This window comes from Hypanus sabinus, chromosome 19 (genome assembly GCF_030144855.1).
Source record: "Hypanus sabinus isolate sHypSab1 chromosome 19, sHypSab1.hap1, whole genome shotgun sequence".
NCBI classification, from domain to species: domain Eukaryota; kingdom Metazoa; phylum Chordata; class Chondrichthyes; order Myliobatiformes; family Dasyatidae; genus Hypanus; species Hypanus sabinus.
In genome coordinates, this window is record NC_082724.1 from 38867392 (window position 1) to 38877961 (window position 10570).

Consider the following 10570-nt stretch of genomic DNA (forward strand, 5'->3'; position numbering starts at 1 on the left):
AAGCATTATTCTCCCGGTATCTTGGTCAATATTCATCCTCAATCAACAGCTACAACAAACCATCTGTTAATTATAATGGGGTAACTTGCAGGATGCAGTAACAGACAACACAATGGCCATAACAACTAAACAAAAAAGATTTTGCTTCCTGAATATTTTTCAGTGTATCTTATGGAGTTTGGGCTGCTGCTCATGAAAATCACCATGAAATTTCCCTATCATGCACCTTTTTTTTTAATATCACCTATAATTGTTATTTCAATTCATTATTCAAGTCAATTAAAATGTTGCAAGCCAAAAAGTTTTCTATTTTGTCCAGACATGCTTAGGCAAGGTGGATGCTGCACGGCAAGACAAGTTTTAGAAAGGCTATGAATTTCCATGAAGTATTTCCATTGCTTAGACAAATGTTTCCCAGAATAAATGATGCCAAAATTAACGAAGCCATCTTTGTTGGTCCACAAATCAAACAGGTTATCAACGACAGGCCATTCAAAGAACTTCTAGTGGAACCAAAGAAAATCCCATGGAAGGCATTCAAGGATGCCGTTCTTGGTAACTACAGAGCACCAAACTACATGCAACTGGTTGACAACATGCTTCAAGCATACAAAACCATGGAGTGCAACATGTCACTGAAGATTCTTGTACTGCATTCCCATTTGGACTTCTTCCCTGCAAATCTTGGTGCTGTCATGGTGAAAGGTTTCATAAGGACATTGCAGTCATGGAGAAATGGTATCAGGGCAACCAGAATCCATTAATGCCGGTTGATTATTGTTGGACACTTAGACACCGAGTACAAATGAAAACATCAGCAAAACATTTTTAGCTTCGTTGAACTATTGCAAAGCATCAGTATTGTTATGCAATTAACACATTGTATTCAATAAAAGTTCATCTCTTGTTTCTCCAAATTCAGGACTATAAGCCGCTACTTTTTTCCCACGCTTTGAACACTGCGGCAACACTGCGGCCTATACTACGGTGCGGCTAATGCATGTTTTTTTTTCATGCTGCCAAAAACACTTTGCCTCGTAACAGTAGACCAATAAAATTGATGAGTGGTTCACAGAGGTCCAATGAAATTGTACGATAAATCAAGCGCACTTTCACAGTTAAATTATTGTAAATCAGTCATTTGTACTCACCCTCATCAACATGGAAAACACTTGAAGAAAAGCATATGATGCAGCTTTTAAGTTAAAGGCGATCAATCTGGCGGTTGAAGAAGGAAATCGAGCTGCTGCACATAATCTTGGCATAAATGAATCGATGGTGAGACGGTGGAGACGCCAGCATGAAGAACTGAGTCAATGCAAAAAGACGACAAAAGCTTTCAGAGGTAATCATAGCAGATGGCCCGAACTTGAAAACTTTCTTGAAGACTGGGTTAACACACAGAGAGCAGGCGGCCGTGGTGTTTCCACCGTGCAGATCAGACTGAAGGCTAAAGCAATCGCCACCAAAATGAAAATCGAAGATTTTAGAGGTGGGCCATCGTGGTGTTTTAGATTTATGAGACGAAAAGGCCTGTCCGTCAGGGTACGCACGACTCTGTGTCAGCAGCTCCCTCCCGACCACGAGGAAAATCTTGCTAACTTCTGCACATTCACTCAAACAAAGATAGCGGAGAATTCCATCGGGCCAGATGATATCATAAATATGGATGAAGTACCTTTGACGTTTGACCTGCCTCTCACTCGGACTGTTAATAAAAAAGGTGACTCGTCCATCACACTGAAAACAAGTGGCCATGAGGGAATGCATTTTACTTGTGTTCTGAGCTGCAAAGCATCCGGACTAAAGCTTCCACCGATGGTGATTTTTAAGCGGCTGACAATGAAAGTTCAGTGAAAGCTGCCATTAAGAGTACAAACTCAATTCCAGCTGTGATTCCTGGGGGCACCATGAAGTATTTGCAGCCACTGGACATCAGCGTGAACCGGGCATTTAAAGTGGCGCTGCGCGTTGAGTGGGAGGCTTGGATGACGAGCGGCAAGAAATCCTTTACCAAAACAGGATGCATGCGAAGAGCATCTTTAACTCAAATCTGCCAGTGGATCCTAAATGCGTGGAGCCGTGTCACAACATCCACCATCACCAGCGGGTTTCAAAAGGCTGGACTGCTGTGTGATGAAGAGGACCGCGTGCGCTCAAGTGAGAGCGACAACCAAGAGACTGAAGTGAGTGACGAGATCCTGAGGTTGTTCAATTCGGACACTGAAGGACTTTGATGGTTTTAGTGCGCAGGAGGAAAATGAAGAAGGCGATCAATAACTTTTCCTGGTAGGCTGCAGTATATATATTTTTTTTACCAGTCGTTAGGAGATATTGGAATGTTGTTCGTGCACTGTTCAGTAAAAAAGTATACGCAACGTAATTTGCGTGTTACCGATACGTATGTACATTTAAAAGTAGCTGTGTTACAGGCACTGTTCGAAAAAAAGCATTTGCAATATGTATTTGTTTATGTTACCATACGGATTTAATTAAAGGTTAAAAAATCCTCACGTGTAATATCTTTCTGTGTAAATATCTCATATTACAACGTGGGACACCTGCGGCTTAAAGTCCGGTGCGGCCTGTACAAGTACAAAATTGATTTTCTTTCTAAAATTAGAGTGTGCGGCTTTTAATCAGGTGCGCTCTGTAGTCCAAAATCTACGGTAGTCTGAACTTATATTTGTGTTCAGTTTCAAGAGGTCTATCATAAACAAAAAAATTCTGAGGAAACTTTACAAAAAATTTGTTGTCCAGTGTAATAGTTTTGAAACTTCAAACATTTTGCTATCAACTTAATACCCACAGAAAATTACTTTGTCTGAAAAATAAGGTTGCTTGAACAATATTAAAAGTGTTTGTAATATTCTCTCATTAGGGATAAAGAGAAGATTCTTACTGGCTTGCCATTTTGGTCTACAGGTATGATTCTTTCTGAGGACATCATTATATCCCTAGACCAAAACAGCAGGTCAGCAAAATTCTCTGGGTTCTGGTTTCTGCAGCACCATCAATCCTGACCTTTGGTGCTGTCTGTATACAGTATGAATGCCCTTCCTGTCACCACAAAGGTTTCTCCCCACATCCCAAAGATGTGCAATTTGATGGGTTAATTGGTCACTGTAAAATTGCCCTGGCATGCAGAGGAGTGACAGAATCTGCACTAAGTTGACGGACCATGGAGAAAGAGGTTACTGGGAAAATTAGCGGTAAATGGTAATGCCCAGAGAGCTAGCATAGCTTTAAAAGATCAACATAGCCTCCCATCATAATAGGAGGTCATGTAAGTTGTGCATGACAGATGTCCCTATGCTCCCTTAATGAACTCAAACCAGAATCTAATAAAAAGGCCCATTGGTTTCTCCTTCAAAATATACTTTATTTAGGACAAAGCCACAAGTTTGCAATATAGAATGATCAAGTCAATAACATAACTCATTCATTCACAACCTTACAACAAATAGTTCTCAGGATTCAAACCAAGATCCCAACTAATTTGTATGCAATGGCAGGCCAGCTGCATCCAGTTTCAGCACGTCCATTAGCATACGGTCCTGAACCTAAGAGCATCTTAGTTTTCAGCAATCAGTCAGGGTCAACATTTTGATCTGGAAGACCAGCAGGTTTCACACACGCCAGGGTCTTCCACCGTGTGTTGGTGCTTCCCAGCAGCAATATTTGTTTCAGTCCCTGGGAACAATCATCCAATCAATTATGATCTTACTGGATAGTGGATTTGGCTTGAGGAGCTAAGTGGCCTGAATATGCAATTTTTGTACAACTGAGAAAATTGTTTTGTTGTTTCATCTGTAATGATTTCCAGGCCAATTCTTCCTTGTTCATATGTTACTTGCTACTAATCGGCTAAAATACATTACCTGATGGGATTGTGGAAGCTGGTTCACTCTTAACATTGAAGAAGTGTCTGCAGGATGACTTGAATTGCCAACAAATAGCAGGTTACAGACCAAGCTCTAAACCTTTATCCCCAAGGCATAAATGGTTAATACAAGGGGTCATAACTTTAAGGAGATTGGAGGAAAATTTGTGGGGGGGGAATGTCAGAGGCAGTTTTTTTAAAAAATATATATATACTGGTGGCGTATACTTAATAAATATATATATATATATATATATATAGTGGTGGGTGTGTGGAACACACTGCCTAGGTGGTGGTAGAGGCAGATGCAGTGCCTTGAAAAAGTATTCAGCCTTCAAAAATATTTTCACATTTTACTGTCTCATTTTCTAAATTTAAAATATATTGAAGTAGGATTTTTTGAGCTAATCTACAAAACATTGTGCATCATGTCAAATCAACAGAAAAATTCCAAACCCTGTTATCAATTTACTTCAAATTAAAATATAGAGAAGTTGAATAAGTATTCATCTTTTTTTAACTCTCCTCAGTAGTAATATACTACTTTAGTACCTCACCCAATTTGTTGACGTAGAAAATTGGAGGATCACTTGATTTCAATGAATTTATAAGAATAAATAGCACCTCCCTCTGCAAGTTCCAACAGTATGGTAAATTTTCAACAGACCAAACCAAAATGAAGACAACAGAGTATTCAAGGCGAGTCAGGGAAATGATAATAGAGAATAACAAATTTGAGGAAGGATACAAGACCATCTCAAAGGCACTGAACGTACCTCAGAGCTCAGTAGAATCCATCGTGAAAAAGTGAAAAATAATAAGAAACCACAGTCACACTGCCAAGGTCAGGCCACCCTTCGAAACATAGCTGCCAGAGAAGAATGGTACTTGTACGAGAAGCTACTGTGATGTTAAAGGTCACTGTGAGTGAGCTGCAAGAGTCAGTGCTGCAACTGAAGATGAAGTCCATGGCTATACAATCACTCAGGCTTTGCACAGAAAAGGTGTTTATGGAAGAGTGGCACGAAGTTCTAGCTAAAACATATCCTTGCCCTTAAAGACTTTGCAAAGCGTCATTTAGAAGATACTGTGAAGATGTGGAAGCAAGTCTTGTGGTCGAACAAGATTAAAGTGGAACTTCTTGGCCTCAACACTAAGTGGTATGTGTGGTGTAAATCTAATACTGCACATCAACCAGGTAACACCAGCTTTGTGGAGGTAGAAATTATACTATGGGGATGTATTCAGTAACAGGAACTGGAAATGTGGTCAGGTTTGATGGGAAGGTGAATGCTGCTAAACACAGAGAGATCCTGGATAAAAACCTGCTAGCCTCTTCCAGGAAGCTTAAACTGGGGAGGCCAATCATCTTTCAGTAGGACAACAACCCAAAGCACACAGGTAATGTGGAAAGAAATGGTTAGATTGATTTAGAGTAGGTTAAAAGGCTGGCACAACATCATGGTCCAAAAAGCCTGTACAGAGTTGTAATGTTCTATGTTCTAGGTAACTGTCCAGTCTTGTGTCATGCAGCTGTTCAGGATGGATCCCGGTTTCTCCTCCCAGGCCCTCCTACCAAAGATGCATTCTCAAAGAAGGTAAGGCTGCACAAAGTGCATGGCCAAGGGGGTGATCACACATGAAAGATTTGATAAAGACAGCTTCCCCACCCACCCCCTACAACTAGTCAAGCAAGATTCTGGCAATTGTTTGAAAGAATTCAGTATCCATGCATTATGCCAGAAAATACAGACAGTCTACTTGAGTACCTACCAAATCAGATCGACCCTCTTTTTTCTGCACCGGTAACTAATCAGGTTCTCTGGTTTTGTCCCAAAGTCCAAAGACGTACCGATTGGTAGGTTAATTGGTCATTGTAAATTATCCCATGATTAGGCTAGGGATTGCTGGGCAGTGGTGCTAAAAGGGCCAGAAGGGCTAATTCTACATTATCTCAAACAAATAAATAAGATTAATTAATTTTAAAATGTTCTTTCTTTTCTTTCTAAATCTTTTTATTAGTATTAGTAATATGGACAGAATACAAATGATATATTGATAAAGAAATTACCAACATACACATTCCATTACATATGAAAAAAAACATACATAATAGTTACAATATATATGGGTTTACCAAGACCTAACCCATAAGATATATGTATGGACATAGTAAATCTAAATATTTCATAATGTATAATATAAAGAAAACAGAAAAAGGAAAGAAAAAAAAACAAAAAAAAATTTTATAATGCAAAACTAGCTAATCTAATAACTATAACTAATAAGTAATAAAAAAAGAAACAAAAAAAAGAGAAGGAGAAAAAAAAGGGGGCTGTTTATAGTATCTCACAAGAATAAATATTCATCAATGCCGTCACTTCTGGTCCTCTCAAAATACATAAGCTAAAAGCTGGGAAATCAAATGAACTTGGCACAGGGTCATATTACATCATATGAAAATGTTGAATAAATGGTCTCCATAACTTTTCAAATTTAATAGAAGTCTCAAAAGTACCACTTCTAATTTTTTCTAAATTTAAACATAACATAGTTTGAGAGAACCAATTAAATACAGTGGGAGGATCAATTTCTTTCCAATTCAACAATATAGATCTTCTAGCCATCAGAGTTAGAAATGCAATCATTCGACGGGCTGAAGAAGATAAATGCAGTGAGTCTAACATTGGTAAACCAAAAATTGCGGTAATAGGATGAGGTTGTAAATCGATATTCAAAACCGCAGAAATAATATCAAAAATATCTTTCCAATATTTCTCCAAAAATGAACACGACCAAAACATATGAGTTAAAGACGCAATTTCAGAATGACATCTATCACAAATAGGACTTATATGAGAGTAAAAACGAGCTAATTTATCCTTGGACATATGGGCCCTATGTACGACCTTAAATTGTATTAGTGAATGTTTGGCACATAACGATGATGTATTAACTAATTGAAGAATTCTATCCCAATTCTCACTAGAAATACTAAAACTAAGCTCTCTTTCCCAATCCTTTTTAGTCTTATAAAGAGGCTCTGAACGTATCTTCATAATTATATTATAAAGTTTTGAAATAAGCCCTTTTTGAAAAGGGTCTTAAAATGTATCTAACAGAGAGTTTAACCAACAAAAATATCACTGTCATCACTAAGACAGGAAAAAGATTACAAATTAGCTTTATTTGTCACAGGTACATTGAAACATTCAGTGAAAACTGTCATTTGCATCAAATCAAATCAGCAAAGATTGTGCTGGGCAACCCGCAAGTGACACCGTATTTCCGGAGCCAACATAGCATGTCCACAACTCACTAGCCCCAACCGGTACGTCTTTGGAATGAGGAAGGAACTGAGGACACCCAGTCACGAGGATGTTCAAACTCCATACTCAGCTGGGGAAACCGAACCCCGATCTGTGATCGCTGCCCCTGTAAAGAGACACACTGACCGTGCCTTCCCAGGGTTGAGGAACAAGCAGGATGGGCAAATCAATACCATGGTGTAGAGATTTCAGGCCAGGGCGATGGGTTGTAAAAGGGGAGGAGATACTGCACTGTCAGTCAAAGACTTCATTACTTCAGTGCTGAGTGAGGATGTGCAAAGACATTGATGGAAGTGTGAAACAACAAGGTGTAGTCAGCAGTTGGTGTGTATTATAGACTTTCAAACAGTCAACCAGTTACAGCAACACAGAAGAACTGAGGAAATACAAATAGCATTATTGTACTCAGGGATTTCAGTTTTCCAAAATATTAACTGGGATTACCTGAGTGTTAAAGACTCAAAGGGGAAGAAATTTTTGAGGTATGTCCAGGAGAGCTTTATGCCGCACTATGTAGACAGACCAACAAAAGAAGGAACATCACTGGACCACACCTTTAAATATGTAGCTAGTCAGAGTGGGGAAGTGGGGAAGCATTTTGGAGGTTGTGGGTTATGAAATAGGATAAACATGCTCTAGTAATAAAAATCTCTTAAATTTGGGAAAGGCCAATTTCTTTAACAAAAAAGGTCATATTACAAAATGCCAGTTAACAAAAACACTTATTTTTTCCTAAAAATATTGTTACAAGGGTAGCAATCTTGCACTTTTAGAAGATGGTGGATTATGCAAACGTTTGTTCTCATCTTACAGTAAATAGAAAGCCACAGCAATTAAGTCTCCCCACTTAATTAGCATTGTCAAGTTTTGGCTTGGAATTTCCCGTTGACTTTTTCTAAAGTCACTGAACACAGTTGTACATCTTTCCACAGGTTACACTTCACCCAAACAACTTCACTTCCGACCGTCAACATTCATTATCTTCGGGCTGTCATAAATCAGCACAGCCACGTGTATATTTTTGAGTAAAACCCGCACTGGTTATCCAGGCTGCGCACATACTACACAGCACAACTCTCTACAGTATTAAGCCTCTGCTCGAATTCTCATCCAAAATAACAGAAACTACGTTCTCAGCAGGCCAGGCAGCATCTACAGGGAGAAGCGCTGTCGACATTTCGGGCAGAGACGTCGTCAGCGCTTCTCCCTATAGATGCTGCCTGGCCTGCTGTGTTCCACCAGCATTTTGTGTGTGTTGCTGTTTGAATTTCCAGCATCTGCAGATTCCCTCGTGTTTGCTCTTTAAAGAAACCACATTCTGGTTTTTTTTGTAGCAACACTCAAATAAATCTGATTTCAGATCATCTGGAAAGTTAGATCTGTTTCACTCTCACAGATCCCGCCCCATCTGCTGGACACTTCCGAGATTTCCTGGGAGCTCCATTCCGTTTCAAATATCCAGCAGCCGCCGCATTTCTTTAGCGACTGTAAAGCAGGTGAATATGGAAACTGCAGTGGAACCAGAGTTAGTGAAACACCTTTACTCACAACCTATTTACTGCCACGCACCGGAGGAATCAACGTTTTGAAAAGACAACAATTTCTACTAACTGGAGTAATACTGCATCCGGTTTAGAGTCGCCGGCCCGATCGAGGCATGTCAGCAAGCAGCGCTGTTGGACTGAGTGGACACGGCTCACTTCCCTTTGTCCGCCGGACACTCGCTCCCGTGGTAACGCCGTCACCCCGATGCCTCATGGTCCGCGCTGACAGCGTCACGCAAGAAGCAATCGCGCCGCCCACAGCGCCGGAGTTTCCCCTCTGCCGGGGAAAGACGATTGAAGTGACATTGCGCCTGGTATCTCCGCAGGACGCACAGCGGCGGGAGGAGGAGTGTGAAACACGGCCGGAAGAGCATGTCCGTGTGAATCAATATCGGATTCAAACATTTCACATTTGTAACGCATTGTTCCGTCCTCGGGGACCCCCGCAACTCAGGTCATGCTCCATTCTCGCTGCTGCCATCAGGGAGAACGTGCTGGAGCCTCAGGACTCACAGCACCAGGCTCAGGAACAGTTATTACCCCTCAACCACCAGGCTCTGAACCAAAGGGAATCTCAGCTTTCCTTGCCTCACCATTGAAATGTTCCCACAACCTATGGACTCCCTTTCAAGGACTCCCGCTCATGCTGTCGATATTTATTGCTTAATTATTTGTTATTATTATTTATTTGTTGTTTATTTGCACTGTTCTTTTACACACTGGTTAAACACCCAAGTTGATGCGATCTTTCATTGACTCTATTATGGTTATTGGTAATGGGTTTATTGAGTATCCCTGCAAGATAATGAATCTCAGAGTTGTATATAGTGACATATATGTACTTCAATAATAAATTTACCTTGAATTATTAGAGTATAATTGCAGTACTTAATACAAAACAATAGTATAATAGAAAAATTCAAACAATATTGCACACAAGTGCAAAGGCAGAGCGGCCATCTCACAGTTCAATTCTGTTCTGTATGAAGTTTGCGCTTTCTTCCTGTGACTGGGTTTCCTCCCACTTCAGAAAAACATTATGAAGGTAAGTGGTTCATCAGTTACTATAAGTCGGCTCCAGGTTACAGCAATATGACATGGGTACAGACCCTTTGGCCCAGTTAGTCCATGCCAATCGCAGTGCCTAACCATCTTGTCTCAATTTCCAGCCTTGGCCCATATCTTAAGCCCTGCCTCCCTGTATACATATCCAAGTGTTTCTTAAATATTATTGTACCTGCTTCAGACACTTACACTTACAACTCATTCCATGTACTCATCACCTTCTGTAAATAAAAATGTACCTTTGGCCCATTTTAAATCTTTCCTCTCTCTCACTATAAATCTACCCCCCCCCCCCCCAGTTTTGATCTCCCTTGCCCTCAGGAAAAGGCTGTGTGACTGTCTACCAGATCAAAGTGTCTCATAATTTTAAACACTTATATAAAATTGCCTCTCATTCTCCTGTTCAAAGGAATAAATATCTAACCTGGCCAAGCTCTCCCTCTAACTGAGGTCTTCTAGTTATGGCAACATCCTCGTAAATCTTTTCTGCACTCTTTCACTTTAACCACATCTTTCCTATAACAGGGTGAGCGAAACTGTACACAGTACTCTAATCTCACATGCGAAGGGACAATTGCAGAACATATTTGAATCGCTGAAGAATGCCATTCAGCTGTGACAAGGCTTGAATGCTATCTCCAGCTACAAAGTGAAACCAAGTGACATAGGTGACATCAAGATTTCACTCCCAGATGAGCTCAATGCCTTCTATGCTCACTTTGACCATCAAAACATGGAGGCAGCTTCAC

General features: G+C 40.2%; 1 protein-coding gene across 1 annotated transcript in view; it reads right to left on the reverse strand.

Moving 5' to 3' along the window:
* shq1 (SHQ1, H/ACA ribonucleoprotein assembly factor) overlaps positions 1-8977 on the reverse strand; it is a 138167-nt gene extending 129190 nt beyond the window's left edge. Inside the window, exon 1 of the mRNA XM_059944336.1 lies at positions 8824-8977. The gene's annotated coding sequence lies outside the window, so the exon portion shown is untranslated. The remainder of the gene's footprint in view (positions 1-8823) is intronic.
* Between the last annotated feature and the right edge of the window lie 1593 nt (positions 8978-10570).